This window comes from Ictalurus punctatus, chromosome 19, assembly GCF_001660625.3.
Source record: "Ictalurus punctatus breed USDA103 chromosome 19, Coco_2.0, whole genome shotgun sequence".
NCBI classification, from domain to species: domain Eukaryota; kingdom Metazoa; phylum Chordata; class Actinopteri; order Siluriformes; family Ictaluridae; genus Ictalurus; species Ictalurus punctatus.
Window position 1 is genome coordinate 22,953,702 of NC_030434.2, and position 17,736 is coordinate 22,971,437.

The following is a 17,736-nucleotide window of genomic DNA, read 5'->3' on the forward strand; positions in this document are numbered from 1 at the left end:
TAGGTCGTAAAAGACCACCTCCGGTTTGCAGGAGCGTTTAAACAAAGGAGCCGGCACATCCGTGACAACGCGTGACGCTGGAAGGTGTCGCTGACTTTTTATTTTTTTTAGTTAGGCTTTGAAGTTTTTTAAGGTGCGACCGAGGGACGACTCGACCGTCCCGGGACACGTTTGATCGTACCGAGCGGAAGTTTCTGAGCAGTAGACTTTCCTAAATGAGGAGTTTTCGGTGGTGTTGTATAGACAGGAAAGCATATGGATGGTGGCAGAATTGAGAGAAGGAGGGAGAGAGAAGGAAGAAGGAGAGGGAAGGTGTGTAGTCATATTGCCAGCCAATTTCCAGATCCCTGGAAAAAAAAGGGGGGGGGAGAAGGGGGTTGGGGAGGAGGAATCTGTGAGTCACCGTTTGACTTTGCTCTGTGAAAAGTGAGCATGCAGTGTGAGTCCTGTCTGACTAAGGCACATGGGCACGCTGGCTTAGCAAACAGCACATGGGGAGATGGGGATGTTTCGGTATCTGTGTGTGGATTTACTTTTACCTTTTACTCTTTTTTTTTTTTTTTTCTTCCCTCCCCTCTGCTTGTGCTTGTGAAAAATCCACCTTGAGTGACTTGCATATGAATCTTTATAATTAACACGTGATGTTCAATGGCAGCCAAGATCCAGTTCTTAACCCCAACCCGTGTCGGTCTATTTTGGTTAAGTTTCCTACATTAACCACAATGCCGTTCGTCTACCCGTTGATGGTGGCGCCAGTGGGATTTCGCCCTCGCTTCGTCTCTACCTAAAGAGAGCGACACAGCGGCGCTTTATTACTTTACTCTGTCCAGCGTTCTCTCACCTCCTCATCTGTCACGTCAAGCCTCGAGTGTCATGTTGATTCCACCATCGATCTCGTGGATCGCTAACTAGCCGAGCCGAGTCTCTGTCGTGACTCGGTGTCGTATAGCCAAATTGCATTCTGGGACTCCGGCATTTGCACCGACATCTCCACTACTAAATCGATGCTGGATTTCTCAGGATTTCGCGTTTTGAATTTTTTTTTCCCCTGGGAATGTTGCAGCCTGAAATCCTCCATTTGCGATGCGACTTGCAGTGTTTTCTTGTGGAAAAGGAATCGAATTAGCGAGATCTCAATCGCATGAAATCGTTTTGCGCGCTCTTTCACAGGGAAGTTCGTTGGTAAACGAGACGTTTTGGCTGTACTCGTGTTCGACGCACGTGAATCGAAGATGGCGTCTCGGGACGCGTCCCTGCGGGAAATCCGCTGTAATTTCGAAAGATTGCGAGCTCCTCCGAATATTCCGGAGTTTGCTGGGACCGATCAACACGACGTCTCGGACAAAGCTCCTGCTCGTCGGGTTCTTTTTCAACAGCAAAAACCCGCCTGTTATCCCTTTGTGTTCGAGATCGTTGAATTGTTTTGGGGTTTTTTTCTGCATTGTGACTGCGCTAGCGATAACAACATCGGTACAGCACACAACCGCTGACTTCTCACGGGACAAACCTAAATACAGCACCACCCAACAAATTAGCACTAAGAACATAACAAATATTGCAAATATAAACATACTTAAATGTGTTTCAGAGTGGAGTTGTGGTCTGGCTCTCGTCGCTACACGCCTTTCTACACGCCACTATAATTACTGATTAATTCGTAGTAGTTACTGAAAAATACGATTTATGACAAATAACTAAAACACAACCACTCTGGATGGAGCTGAAAAAGACGATCCAGATGTTCAGAATTAACCCCTTAAACGTCCAGCGTATTACAGAGTTATTCATGTCGCTCGTGTTCATGTTATTCTGTAATGTTTATTAATTATTCATTCATTACAATGACTCTACCAGGAAAGGTGCGTAATAAGTGGACCGGTTTTGGGAGTTTCAGAAGTTAACCCTTAGAAGCCAGATGGTGAGATATCCAGGTTGGGACGGGTCTAATTAGGGTTTTCCCACTTCCCCGTGTCTCTCTGGCCTTTGCCGTATCTCTGTGTGAACGCTGAGGTGTGAGTTAGAGGCTGGTCGCGTGGCGTTAGGTGCCAACTTTCCTCTGTGAGGTCGGGACAGGGTTTCACTGCAGTCATGTGACCTTGCTGGAGGTGTGAGGGCTCAGTGATGGAGTGTAGGGGGTCCAAGCTGTCGCCTATACTCTCACTCTCTCCGAGCAGAGTCGTAGAAATAACCCGCGGCTTTAAACGCATCACGGAAAGCACCAATATGTAGCGTCTTACGGTCGGCGCACGTCTGCCTCCGTCGTCTTCCTCTCTCACACGTCCATCTCTCTGAAGAACGTACGCCGCCCTGCACCGTTTTGCCATTGTTCCGATTGGATTAAGTGGCGTGAACACATGTACTGCTCCGTATCCGCTTTCATATGCAGTGCAACTCGACACGTGGAGCTCGACACGTGCATGAGAGAAACTCAAGTGCAGGATTGAAAAACCCTGGAAATTTAACAATGCCTAGCTGGGGTTTTGTTTTTTTTTTTTGAGCTGGGCAGGGGAGGGGGTTTATCAACCTGTAATTTGAAGCTTTGTCAGTTCTTCTAAACTAGCCATTTCTGGCTTAATTCCTGACCTGAAATCCTGTAGCGCTAAGGCTAACCCGCTGTAGCAACGGACACGGAGAGCGGAAAAGCAGCTCCGTTACAGAAAACAAGCGGCTATATAGGATTTCATTTGGGCAGATCCTTATGCAAGTTTAGTTTTTGATTTCCTGAAGTTGATCTACTTAGATCAACTTAGATCTACTTAGATCTACTTAGATATCATATTCATAATATCGAAAAGTGTAACGAAGTTTAACCCCATTAAACTCACCGACTTGCATCCCTCGCTCGTAAGTACACACATTTTTAGTTATTTTTGCTTTTTTTTTTTTTTTCTTCTTCTTTTTGCTGAAAACTATTTAAACTGGCGAGATCACAATCGCATGAAATCGTTCTGCGCGCTCTTTCGCGGTGTTGTTTGTTGGTAAACGAGACCTTTTTGTTGTACTCGTGTTCGACGCACCTGAATCGAAGAGGGTTTTGGCTGAACGTGTGGTGATGATGTCACACGGCGAGTCTCGGCCCGAATCTGCTGAAAATCTGCGGTGATTTTTTAAAAAATTGCGAACTCCTCCGAATATTGCGGCGTTTGCTTGGTTTTGCGTTAATCTCTGAAATCGGAAAATCCTGAAGGGACTGTTTATTAGTTTAACGTTGTTTCCTTCATTACCCACAATGCCGATGGTGCTGTCAGTCAGATTCAGCCCTTGCTTCATCTCTACCTAAAGACAGCGATGCAGTGGCGCTTTAGTCCGGTAGTCTGTCCAGATCCCTCTGCTCAAACAGCTTCGACTTTCACGTTAATAACGGCATCGATGCCGTCGCGCTCTTCATCTCGTGGATCGCTAATTAACGCATTGCATTCTGGGACTTTGAGCCTAACCATTTGTACTGACGTCTCTACGTCGGAGTTCTCATCTATATGACGTTGATTTGTTGAAGACGGCGACTGAGAAAAGAAGCTCTTGCGCTTTTGATTCGCTCATTAGCTAACTGTGCTAGCAGTAACAACGATTCCACGTGACATCGGCACAGCGCACGGCCGCTAACTTTTACACGAGAATAACGTAAATACAGCACAAAGCAACAAATCAGCAGCAGACTATTCATATGCCAAGAATATGACAAATATTTCAATATAAATATATTTAATGTGTTTCAGGATGGATCCTTTAAGGGGTTAAAAAAACATACATGTGAAAATGTGTGTGTGTGTGTGTGTGTGTGTGTGTGTGTGTGTGGTATATCGATGTCTAATTCTTGCTCTTTGTATCACTTAAATTTACAGGAGCAGAAATATGCATGTCTGTGTGTGTGTGTGTGTGTATGTAGGAGTGAGTGCAGCCTGCAACCAGGATGAGGTTGAGCACACAGGGTCCCCCCCCTGTGCGTGTGTGTGTGTGTTGTTGCCCGAGACTGTGTGTGGGAGGTGGAGAGAGGGTGTGAGTGCTGTGTGTGGCGCTCCACATCCACTCAGCCAGGATGAGGTGGGGAGAGAGAGAGTGTGTGGGGGGGGGGAGAGGGATAGGGAGAGAGAGAGTGTGTGTGGGGGGGGGGAGGGATAGAGAGAGAGAGAGAGAGAGATGAGAGATGGATGACAGGGGGAGGCACACTGCTCTGCTTCGATCTCTCCACACAAATGCATTAGCCTCTTTACCACATGTGCCCAGCCCTCAGAAGCCACAGGCCACCCGCTCTCAGCGCGGTGCACAGGCAGCCTGAGTGGCGCTCACAATCATCTGAGAGGTTAATGGAATATTTTCAGGTCGTATCGCTCGTATTCGGACAGCGTGTATTCAAAATAGTTGTGTGAAAAGTTTGAATAAATATACATCGACATTAAGGGAAAGGCATACAAATGCAGTAAATGTGAATTTGAGAAAATAACTTGCACTATGGTGGTTAAACAAGGCATATATATATATATATATATATATATATATATATATATATATATACCAAAAATGTATATATATACCAAAAATGAGTTTAGTAATTAAATGTTGGGGTTTTTTTTTACATATGTGTGAGAAGTAAGTATAGCTTATTGGTATTAAAAAAAACTAAAAAGATACTTACAATGGGGGAAATAAGTATTGGACGCGTCCACATTTTTTTGTTGACGAGGTTATTCACATGAAATTTTCACCAGACATCGGTATTAACTCCAGAAATCCAAAAATATAAAGAATTCACAACATTAACGTCCATAAATAAAGTCATGTGTAATAAAGTAGAATGACACGGGGAAAAAAGTATTGAACACGCTAAGAAAAAGCAGTTCTCCGAGGTAAGGCTGAAATCTGTAAGTAATTACACCCCCTATCTGTGCAAATGAATATCAGCTGGGTGAGTAAATTGATGGTCTATAAAAAGCCTTTTCGTTAACCAAGGTGTCACACAAGAAACATCTCATGATGGGTAAAAGCAAAGAGCTCTCCCAAGACCTTTGGAACCTTATTGTTGTGAAACATATTGATGTAACTGGATACAGACGTATTTCAAAACCACAAATGGAAGCAACATCACTCCGTCATCAACCGGCCACGCACAGGAGCTCCTCGCAAGATTTCTGACCAGGGAGTCAGAAGAATAGTCAGAAGAGTAGCCCAAGAGCCAAGGAGCACTCGGAAAGAGCTCCAGAAACACTTGGAGGCAGAAGGTGCCATCGTCACAGAGAAAACAATAGGCGATGCACTCCACTGTTCACACTCACAATGCAAGACTCCATTACTAAAGAAAAGGCATGTCGAAGCTCATTTAAAGTTTGCTACAAGTCATTTGGACAAGACTATGAAATACTGGGAGAGTGTAGTCTGGTCAGACGAGAGCAAAATTGAACTTTTTGTCTGTCATACTACACACCATGTCTGGAGAAGCAATGTCACTGCACATCACCCTAAAAACACTACACCAACAGTGAAGTTTGGAGGTGGAAGCATCATGGTGTGGGGCTGTTCTTCATCACATGGTACTGGCAGACTTCATATAACTGAAGGAACGATGAATGGAGCTCTTTACCGGGAGTTTCTTGAGAAGAATCTGCTGCCATCCACCGGGATGATGAAGATGAGACGTGGGTGGAGCTTCCAGCAGGACAACGATCCAAAGCATACAGCAAAGGAAACTCTCCATTGGGTTCGGAGAAAAATCAAGGTGTTAGAACGGCCCAGTCAATCACCTGACTCCAATCCAATTGAAGATTTAAAGACGATATGTTTAGAAGAACGGGCCGAAATCACACCTGAATACTGCGGACCATTCATTTCTTCATACAGGAAGTGTCTTGAAGCGTCATTACAAACAAAGACTTCTCCACTAAGTATTAAATACATTTCAGTTAGCGTGTTCAACACTTTTTTCCCGTGTCATTCCACTTTATTACACATAACTTCATTTATGGACTTTAATGTTGTGAATTCTTTATATGTGTGGATTTCTCGAGTGAATACTGATGTCTGGTGAAAATTTCATCTGAATCACCTCACTGGAAATATACTTACTGGAAAAAATGTTGACGTGTCCAATACTTATTTCCCCCGCTGTATTTTAGGTCACACCTTTACATCTCAATATCTTAAAGTCACCATATCATATGAATATTATTAATATTAATATAGAGTTATGTTTGTGTATATTTAGTCATATCCGTCAGACAATTTTAACCAAAACTACTTACAATCCAATTGAGTTGAAGGTCTTGCTTTGGTGGATTTGAAGTTCCAATCAGAAACCCACAGCTTTAACCACTGTCGTCAGCCTGAAGCAGCGGGTTTTCACCTCTCGAATTTCTTCACTGAGATGGCGTGATATCAGCTGATTATCCGCGATCCTGGTGTGACGTGCTTCTGCAGAATAAACACTGGTTTAGTAAACAGCTAACGCTGAGTTACATTATAGCTTACATTATACACAGTATCACTGTGTACGGTATACAGCTATAAACAGTCATTTCCTCACCATCATCTCTCTCTCTCTCTCTCTCTCCTTGTTAATAATTTAAAAACAATGCAGAACTGCAAAGTGCACGTCTTCCCCGTGCCAGAAAATGTACTGAATGTTTCAAAACGCTGACACTGGAGACTCCTTCCATAAAATTTAAATAAACGTTTCCTTACAGAAATCTTCACAATACCACAGATGTCTTAGTATAATTGTTAGTATTGTATTACGTCAGGTGTCGACCATACAAGTCCCCATACAAACAAAGTAGTTGTTCTATAGAAACGATAGCGTTACTGCGTTACAGCTGGAGCTACAGAGCTGCTGTTCTAAAAATTTAAACACCTTCTAACCAATCAGAATTGAGAATTGAACAGCTCTATTGTATGATTGAAATATATATATATATATATATACACATACACACACATATATGTCTGTGTGTGTGTGATATTTGTTATAGGCTTATGGAAACCTGCCAGCTCTATGAGGCACTCTGCCAAAAAATAAAAAAATAGATTTAATACCGCTGGTCTTAAGATCTCTGAATATGTTCTGAACTTTTGGCATGTCAGCAGCTTGCCTTCGGCTATTTTAGAAAATTCCTGATCAAGCTCAGGGTATGGAAATGAAAAAAGAAAGAAGAAGGAAGGGAATGTTCTAGAAAGGACAGCAGCATATTCAAACAGGAATGTGGTGTGTGCCAGCAGAATGCTGTTTTCTTCTCTCTCTCTCTCTCTCTCTCTCTCTCTCTCTCTCTCTCTCTCGGAGGCCTGGCCTGGCTGCTCTGTGTCAGAGACGTGGAACAGGCGGCATTACACAACAGGAAGTGAGGCAGGTCCCCGGAGCTTTAAGACAAATAGACCGGTTTGATCAAGTTTAGCGCCGGGCTCCCCAGAGCCTGCCTCTCAATAGTGGCGCCACTTCGCAAACACACACACACACACACACACACACACACGCAAGAGAAAGAGAGTGCTTACAGCTTCATCTAGCTTTCTGCTCGCTCTGTTTCTCCTACAACACGGGCAAAATGGCTGAGACGCGAGCGTGTGATGATATATTACCATCTACATCATGACCAATTCCTGAGATATCACAGATATCATGAGCACGCTCATAATCCTGGCTTTTACAATCCCAGGCTTACAATCTGATGTTAAAATCTATTTTCATACCATGTTCAATTTTCCTTCCTTTTTCCAGGCTAAAGAATTCATTTCAGTAGATTTTAAACTAGGCCTAAATGTGAAAGTTTCCCCTCCCCCTAACCTCATGGAAGGCTAAATCTAATGCTGTTGACTTTCTCAGTACTTCTGTATAAAACTGATTTGGGGGCGGGGCTACATTTAAACTCAGTATTTGATTACCCTAAATAAACTCCACAGCCTTGGATTAATCACCCAAGAACAGAAGGTGGCACCTGGTTCCGTGAGCCACAGAACCTCAACGCTAAGCTAGCTAGCTAGCTAGGTTACCCAAGCCAACGTATGGTTAAGTGTTATGGTTGTAGATTAGATTAGATTAGATTATATTCTGAGGTGCTGACAAATAAATTACAGACAATGAATCCAAATCGAGACTGAATACTGAAATTTCACTCACGTCAATGCGAGCTTTCTGATTAGCAGTTAGCTTGTTGGCTAGATTAGTTAGCTAATGAAAGTTATGATAAGATATAATGGCAAGCGGATATATCTTATTTGCATATTCATTAATATTCATATATCCTGGTAAAAAGTGATGATTCCCGGGCATTTTGAGCCAACACTTGGGGGCATGTACAGGACATCCTGAAGTGTTTTATTCCTCTTATACCACATCAGTTTCCCAACAATAACCATTTTTGATGTATTAAAGAATGACACGTTGTACTTTTTATCCAGTTATGGTTACATTTAATGTTGTGGAAGCTCCACAAAGCAAGATAGTACCAGTTATCACTTATTTTAAATAAAAATACCGATGAATTAAGTGATGAATGGAAAGCCAGGTATATACATTAGAAGTGAATAATTAAAAAAAAAAACAGTAACAATACGTAATGATGTAAATCATGCACCAAAAAAAAAAAAAAAAAAAAAAAAAAAAAAACCTTACAGTTGCAGGTTTTTATCGAATATACGGCTGTTAATTTTAATTCTGCATTTGATTTGTTGGACAAATCAACTATGCAGTGTTAGCATTGAAGTAGTGAGTAATGATTTTCCACGGTTCTCTCTCTATTCATGGCGTACATCAATTCAATACTGAAAAACAAAAAAAAAAGTTTCCCAGAATACAGTGGATTCACTCCAGGAATGCCGGTTAAAGAATAACTAAAAACAGGATCTAGGAGCAATGGAGCCTTATGGAGAAGCCAAGTCTAGTCTTCAGCTGCTCATTAATACGCACACACTCACACACACACACACACACACACACACACACACACACAATCAAAAGTTATCTGCACACTGTCCAGTCCCGCAATCTAAAAAAGCATGATGGAAAAAAAAAAGTCTCCAGTCAGCAAAAGCAAGTTACCATTGTTTCAGCTTGTCAAAAGCTTCCACAGAGGAGAGAACATTCCAGCACTCTGAGCCGGCGGGAGGGACGGGCCGAGCGGTATAGTGGTAAAACCAGGCACAGCCGACCACAGAGCTCCAAACACTCGCGAACACTCACTCTCACAAAGCTTACACTGTGCTATTATTCAACATTTCAATGCTTATAATGCACATGAATATGAATCTTTCTTACTGTTGGTCTTGCTTATCTAAACACAAACCCGTACGCACACACTACGGCAACGTAGTCGGGTAAAATGACCACACGCTACTGTGCTTTCCCCATGTCTGGACATAATAATGGAGAACCATTTTTCAAGCAAACAGGCAAAATGGACAAAAACTAAAGCTGAGCATTCTGTCGTATGATTTTGAGCCTGGAGGGCACGGTGGTTTAGTGGTTAGCACTTTGCGTCGCACCGCCGGGGTTGGGGGTTCGAATCCTACCTACAATACTCTTTGTACGGAGTTTGCATGTTCGGGGGTCTCCTCCGGGTACTCCGGATTCCTTCCCCAGTCCAAAATAACTCATTGTAGGCTGATTATCTAAACATTTCCAACTTGTCTAGAGTGTGTGTGATTGTCCTCCCTGTCCAGGGTGTCCCTCGCCTTGTGCCCCACGACCCTGTGTAGGATTAGCGGTACAGAAAATGGATGGATTTTGTGGGCCTGATCACAACAAATTCTTTGGTCATATCAGTACATATAACCTAACAAGTTAGTGCCATTGCCACCAAAGACGGATGATGACACAGTTCTGGAAATGTGTGTGAAAGCTGCTCCAATACTATCATCTAAAATCCCTCAATAGGATTACGCCACACTCACAGGACAGCTACAAACGCAACAGAAATATGGACGGAACCATCCGAATGTTTGAGTTTAGGAAAGCACGTTCTCTGCACCAGCCTGGATTGATGACATAAGCAAAATGTAGTCATTTTCTTTAATAGCTAGAGGATCTGTCATGGAGAACGCACTTTATCATACAGCATGTTATAGAATTTATCCCAGGGTTTTATTGCGATCGTCTCGTACATTGTGTTAAAAAATAGTTCTCACTAAGTGTTTGGTGAAGAGGTCTATTTGCACCCTGGGGGAATGTATTTACACACTTAAACACCAAAAAGAGAAATAAAATGTACATGGCACAGAATATATATGAGCTGTCCGTATCGTATATCTAAATATTGCTAAAAAAAAGTATTTAAATGGTACTTTCTTTGACCATATAGGCTCAATCATAAAAAACCTTATCGTTTCAAAGTCTCGATTAGCTAAACACGGCACTGCAAAGTAGTTTGTTTAGCTAATGTTGCTGCTACTCCAATAGCTAGTAGCTAGCAAGCTAGATGATGTTAGGCTAAGTATATTTGAAAATAAAAACAAAGTGCTATCAAGCTAGCTATTGATCCGATTCTAATATTTTGTTTAAAAAAAAACAAACAAAACAAAACAAAAAAACCAGTTAGCTAACAATAGTCTATTTATCACACTGTATGATTAAAACAAGTAGCTAAGTTTGCTAGCAAAAGTGTTAGCCATCATCCTTTCACATGGTGACGGGTTGTGTTTAAGAGAGGGAGAACAGCATACATGGACATGATTCCTCTTTTCACCTAGGTCTAAGTAGCCTCTCAAAAATATTACATTATAGAAAGAAATTTTTAATCAGTTTAGGAGTGGGTGGAGTACAAGGCGCACACTGATGACATCAGAAGGCAGCGACAGGCTAACACGATGTCATTCCAAGAACATGTTTCATTATATACAAGTTAGAGATTATATAGTTCACACTATTCCTTCTCTCAGTCCATTTCTTTCTCCAAAACATCCCTTCATCCACTTGTTTACTTTCGGTACACGTCTCTCTCTCTCTCTCTCTCTCTCTCTCTATCACTTTGTCTGTCTGTCTTTCATTGTCTTTTTCTCTCACTCACTCTACCTCTCTTACTGTCGCTCACTCTCTCTTTGTCTTTCTTTCATTCTTTATCCCTCACTCACTTTCAATCTCACTCTCTTTGTCTTTCTCTAATTCTTTATCTCTCTCTCACACACACACACACACACACACACACACACACACACACACACAATCTTTCTCTTACTCTGCCTCTCACTCTCTCTGTCACTCACTCAGTCTCTCTGCCACTCTCAATCTCTCACTCGCTATCTGTGTCTTTCACTCTGTCTCTCTATCTTACTCTACCTCTCAGTCTCTCTCTCTCTCTCTCTCTGGGATTTAGAAGCTTGCAGTATGAAACGCAGCAGTGCTGCTTGTTTACTTCAAGGCCATGGAGGAAAGTTATAAAGAATCTGATGTTATCACTGCAAGGTATTCAAAATATCCACTTCTCTCTCTCTCTCTCTCTCTCTCTCTCTCTCTCTCTCTCTCTCTCTCTCTCTCTCTCTCTCTCTCTCCTCCCTGCTGTCTCTCTTTCTTTCATTTCCTACATCTCCTTCCCATCTTCTCTGACAACCTGACCTTTCTCTCACCCTCCCCACAATTCACCTCGACCTCTGTCCATCATCGCTGTATTTGCACAGGCTACTGTTTGTAATATATCCTGCATGTCCACCTCCTTCTCTTCTTTCACACACATGCAATTTTTAGACTCCTGCTTTCCATCCTCTCTATCTTTTCATTCCCTCCTTCTCTGTCTATCCTCACTAGACTTCTGGGAGACCATGGCAAGTGTTTCACTTTTTTTCTGCTTCCACAGGCTTTTTTTCCCCCCCAAGCTTTGTCACTCAGTGCGACATGTCCTGTCACATGGTCCATTCGCTTCAACAGACACATGGCCAGAGAAGCGCTGTTGTTGGCTCCCTCTTTCCATTTCTCTCCATCCCAGTGGCAGAAAATGGGAACCAGTCTCCATCAGATGTGTATCTGCCCCTTCAGATGTGTCTCCGAGCAGCAGTATGGCTATCTAAGGCTAAAATCACGTGTCTAGAGTCTGTGTGTCTAGATAACCGTTATTAATGTTGTGTTTCGGGAGGCATTTGGTGCGAGTAGAGCAAGAACAGAGTCACAGTGCAGAACACAACATTTTGTTCAACAGTGTGTGTGTGTGTGTGTGTGTGTGTGTGTTCGCGCCCTGACACATTAATCCCACACCCGTCTGTACTGCATTCCGTAAAGTACACCAGAAATTTTGACATAAGCTTGCTAGAAGTGGCCACTGCATAGCAAGGACTTGCACTGTATTTATATCACAACACTGCTGAATTATTGATTCTGAAAACCTAGAATTTTCGAGATTTCTGCGGAAATATAACCTAAAATATTATCAGTCCTACAAGTAGATAAAGAGAACCCAATTAAACAGATGAGACGAAAATATTATACTTGGTCATTTATTTATTGAGGGAAATGAACCAATATTACATTGAGTGGCAAAAGTATGTGAACGTTTGCTTTCAGTATCTGGTGTGATCCTCTTGTGCGGGAATAACTGTAACTAAACGTTTGGGGTAAGTGTTGATCAGTCCTGCACGTCGGCTTGGAGGAGTTTTATCCCGTTCCTCAGTACAGAACAGCTTCGACTCTGGGATGTTGGTGTGTTTCCTCACATGAACTGCTCGCTTCAGGTCCTTCTACAACATTTCTATTGGATTAAGGTCAGGACTTTGACTCGGCCGTTCCAAAACATAAAAAAAACAACACTACTTGTGTGTTGTTATTTAACAAAGATATATGAATAATCATCAGTTATGTGGTGAAGCTTTCTGTAAGGAGATGTTTATTTAACATTTATAGAAGGAGTCTCCAGTGTCAGTGCTAAAATCGTAACAGGAAGTTTTCCGACATGCGAGAGGAATTTGAGCTTCGTGGATTCTTGGTATCATAACAAGCTGCATTTGTGTTTGTTTATTAACAAGGAAAGAAAAATCATAGCTTCTATAACATGAGATAACAGCAAGTAAGCTTAAATGTCACTATAACCTGAACTTTTATTCTTTATTTATTTATTTAAAAAAAAAAAAATCATTGGCACATTGCTGTGGTATAAGTGGAATAAATCATAGTGGGACATGCTGCTATTGGAAAATAATCAACTGGGTGATTTTTGGTTTTTAAATCTATCTAAAAGCATTAAAATGTGCGAAAGCTTCTCCTCATATCACAGTAGCAGCAGTATATTTCAATCAGAAAAACCTCCATCACTCTCAACCCTTGGGACATAATTATCAGCACTGATTTATGGTTAATGCTCAGGCTTTATTCCATTCTTTTCTTTTCTTTTCTTTTTTTCCACCCCATCATACAGGAATTCACATGTACTGTACTGTACTATGTTTGGTCCGTAGGTTGTGGAGGCCATTTTGAGTAAATTTATAGCCCAAATCTTGATTACACCAAAAAATCAAACAGTCAAATAAAGAAAATGTAAAAACGGTGGTGTAGTGGTTAGCACGTTTGCCTCGCGCCACCGGGGATGGGGTTCGAATCCCGCCTCTGCCTTGTGCGCATGGAGTTTGCATGTTCTCCCCATGCTTCGGGGGTTTCCTCGGTACTCTAGATTCCTTCCCCAGTCCAAAGACCAGTTCTAGGCTGATTGGCATCTCGAAATTATCTGTAATGTGTGCGCGAGTGTGCCCTGCGATGGGTTGGCACCCGATCCAGGGTATCTCACGCCCCGAGCTCCCTGGGATAGGCTCCAGGCTCCCTGCGACCCTGTGTCGGATAAGTGGTATGGATGGATATTATTGAATAGAATAATAATAAATACTAAAAATGGAATATTGCTTCGTTCAACTTAACACAGAAGTGCGAAATCAGAACTCAGACATTTTTCAACGTCCAAAGCTAAAGCTAATGCTAATATACACAGTATAACTCATTAAATGGTAGTTTCTATTCTACGAGCTTCAGTCGAAAGCAGCATAACACGATGATGATGTAGTTCTCTGCTTTCAAGAGCGCACAATTTGAGACTCCGCCAATGAAAATGTGTGTCTATTGGAAATTCTTAACAGCTTATATACTGTACAGCATCGGTTTTAGGACAGTAATTGATGTGGTTGGGGTTTTTTTTTTTCCCCCTTCTTTAATTTAGGAAAGTGACCCATAATACTGAAAATACCATAAGCGAATACTATAAGTGAGAATGATTATTCCTCCTCGTTATCATTATTACATCTCGGAGTAATTTGCAAATTCAACGTCAAGCTACTTGAGTGTTAAACCCTTGCTGTTAAATAAGTGTAAAACCTGCTCAGACAGCAACGAGAGGAAAAGAGGAAAGGTGAAAACAACCGAGGCCACGACGACCCCATCACGGCGCCTGTGTTAATTCATCTGAGCAACATCTAGCCACTCGTGTTTCAGCAGCGATGACACAAGACTTCAATTAAAGCCAGGCCAAGCAGGGAATTCACAGCGGCCCTCAGCAGCCCACGCCATTGATTTACTCTCCGGCACAGACGAGTCCGGGGCCTGCCTGCGATCCCATACCATATGACCTGAGCCCTGAACAGCCCTCTGAGGAGCAAACATCCCTGCCTGCCTGTCTGAACACACACACACACACACACACACATTTGTTAATGCTCTGCTGATACTGCTCTCCTCCCTCTTTCTCCCTCCTGAAAAGACGTTCCTCGGCTGGATTAGAGTTCGACATGATTACAGATTTGGTTGCAGATGCGTGTTTTGTTTACGGGGACTAAGTGACTTCTGAAAAAGGCTTTCGGCTCTGAGAGCTTTTTCTCCCCGATTCCTCTGAGGCCAACCGTCAAGCTTTTGGAGAGAGTTAGCGGGGAAAAGAAAGAGAGAGAGAGAGAGAGAGAGAGAGGAGAGAGCAAGTGAGATGAGGAAAAAGGGAGATTTTTTTTTTTTTAAACATTTTTTTTTTTTGGAGCAGAATTTGTAATATGCTAAAATATTCAGTACTCCAATGAGGTGAAAATATATCACCAGAAACCGGGGGCAGTGGGTGGGGTGGGGGGTGGGGGAGAGGGGGGGGGGGGCCTTTTAATTCAAAGCATCCGACCATCTTATTCATATTTAAAGGATAAGACCTCAGCGCAATAAGCGAAAGCAGCTTTGCATATGAGATCACAGCCAATTAAATCGACAGTTTCTAATTCAAAGAGGGAAGTCAAGCCAGGAATTTCTCAAAAGTTGCCCCTGAGAAAAAAAAAAAAATATATATATATATATATATATATATATATATATTGTTCTCTTACCCTAGTATACGACCTGTCCTGAGTGAGACAGAGAGAAAGAGAAAGAGCGAGAGAGAGAGTGAGAGAGTTTTGAAAGTTTAAAAGTAATTGATTGTTATTGTGAATGTGTGCAGCGGAGGAGAATTATGACGCAGGTCTTTGGACACGGGGGTCGCACGGTACAGACGTTATTTCATCTGTTTAAAAGCGTCCTGCTCAAATAAGTCCGTGGCTCTGGAGTTTGTCGCGAGGATGAAAACCAGGTAAGCAATGCTCATCTGTTAGCCATAACTCAAGCAGGAACCGCTTAGGGCAGAGAATAACAACAACAACAACAACAACAACAACCCTTCTCTGTATGACGCTTATATCACAAATACAAAGACAGTAATGAAAGATTAACTCATTGTGATAAGTACAAACAAGTTCATTCGGTTGTTTGGGGATTAGTACGTCCATATATCCACGGAGAGTTGAGCTGTCTGAGATAATTGCAAAGGTATGGTTCTAGCATTTCTTTCCCCACCGTTTTTGGTCACCTGTCAGCTCCCACCCTCCAGCCAGATCCCCCCCTATTATACAACAGCTACTAACCGTGAAGGCCGAAGACTAACACGTGTGTCCTCCAAGACACGTGAAGCCAGTCACCTGTATCTTTTCAAACAGGGCAGCGTAACACACTCGGTGGAAAGCGCTATCCGCCCTCTTCCACATACATGAGCTCACAGACGCTCAGGATTAGCTAGTGCCTTTGTGTTTGTCAGGGAGAGAAATTATACACCCCTCCCACCTAGAGACCACGCCTTATTTGTGCTCCACAGATATCTGCAGAACTCGCATCCTCGCATCTTTCCGTCACGACACTTGCAAGCCGTACACGTCCTCGCATTTAAAAAAAAACAAAAAACGATTCAATTCTGCAGGAGCACCGCAGACATTTTGAGAGCCGATATGCGATTACAAACTGCGCTGATTAGGATTATGTCTATTGTTAAAAGCGCTATGCAAATAAAATTGATTTGAATTGATTCACTGTCCTGTGAAGAAAACACGATATGAAGGATAAGCCGACCGCGGATAAACACTCATCCGCTACAGCATGCTTTCAGCTCATTTAATATATTTGCTCATAATTTTATCCTTAAAAATTTCTGTCCTTGAGACAAGCAGCGATGAAGAGTGTCCTCCATGTTGGAAAAAAAAAAAACAACAACAACAATGCACTTTATGGATGATACCAATAATCAATTCATTAAATAATTATAACAGAACCATGATATGCATTTCATTTTGGCCTCAAATGTCATGCCATAGATTTCTCTGACATATCGCGGTTACATCAAACTGTCAGACAGTGGCATTGGATCTGATCCGATATCACGTAAGAGAAATGGGACCGAGTCCAAGGTCAGAACCAAGGTCAGAGTAAAAACCCGTCTGTTTGCTGAAACTCCACCCTGTGCGCATAACTCTTGCTCAACGTCTGAATAGTGCTCAAGTCAGGCGTTATGTCTGAGGTCTGAACAGCGATGTGCGCAATTATATTATTAAACCTTCGCTATATTTGCTTAACTCGACTGTGAGTACGGCCCTTGGCTATCAAGGTGTTACTGCTGCGTCTGTTAAACTAGCTCCTTAACCAACATGATCTTCGCATAAATATGATAATGTATCAAAATATATGTAGATTTATGGTGGGCACCCTAATGACCCTGAGTTAATATCCTGTAGGAGTGGGAATTGATAGCTCAGTGGTTAAGACGTTGGAGACTGATCAGAAGGTCGTGGGTTCAAATCCCAGCACTGCCAAGCGTCCACTGTTGGGCCCTTGAGCAAGGCCCTTAACCCTCAGTTGTATAAATGAGATAAATGGAAGTCGCTCTGGATAATGGCGTCTGGCAAGCGCCTTAATTATAAATCCAAACAAAACAAAAAACACGGTATATAATGCACCTAAATGTATTTCCTAATCTTGTTTACGTTGAACAAAACTGCTCCTGAGTAGGTTTGGAGATTACTGGCTCGTTGTCTTAGCAACAAGTCCGACAAAAGCTTTTGGAAAGATCGGAAAACTCCGAGTTTGTGTCAAATCCGCTAACTCTGTAATCCGTCCATGAGGAACATTGCCCTGATCTGTGGAGTTCATGACGGGTTGCTGAAAAACGGTGCGTATTTGGAAGGGCCTGGCAAACAGCAAACAAGGTGAGGAGAAATGAAATAAATGAAATAACAGTCTTGTGATCGTCAGAGCTTGGAACGATGCCTGCAGCAGCGCCTGAGCGCGAGAAAGCGAGACACAGAGAGAGCGAGAGTGTGTGTGTGTGTGTGTGTGAAAGTGTGAGAAGGACAGGGGAGGGAGAGAGAGCGAGAGAGGAAGAGGAGTGGTGGAGATTTAGAGGAAGGCAGAGGGAGGTAGGAAGAAGGCAAAAGGGTGACGGAGCAAGGAAGAGAGTCTGAAAAGGAGAAGTGAAAGGATGGAGAGTTAGAGAGAGAGAGAGAGAGAGAGAGAGAGAGAGA

The 17,736-nt window shown here is 42.5% G+C and overlaps 1 protein-coding gene across 1 annotated transcript in view; it reads right to left on the reverse strand.

Moving 5' to 3' along the window:
• wnt5b (wingless-type MMTV integration site family, member 5b) overlaps window positions 1-17,736 on the reverse strand; it is a 123,271-nt gene that overhangs the window by 47,692 nt on the left and 57,843 nt on the right. The window contains exon 2 of the mRNA XM_017494188.3: window positions 6,234-6,402. The gene's annotated coding sequence lies outside the window, so the exon portion shown is untranslated. The remainder of the gene's footprint in view (window positions 1-6,233; window positions 6,403-17,736) is intronic.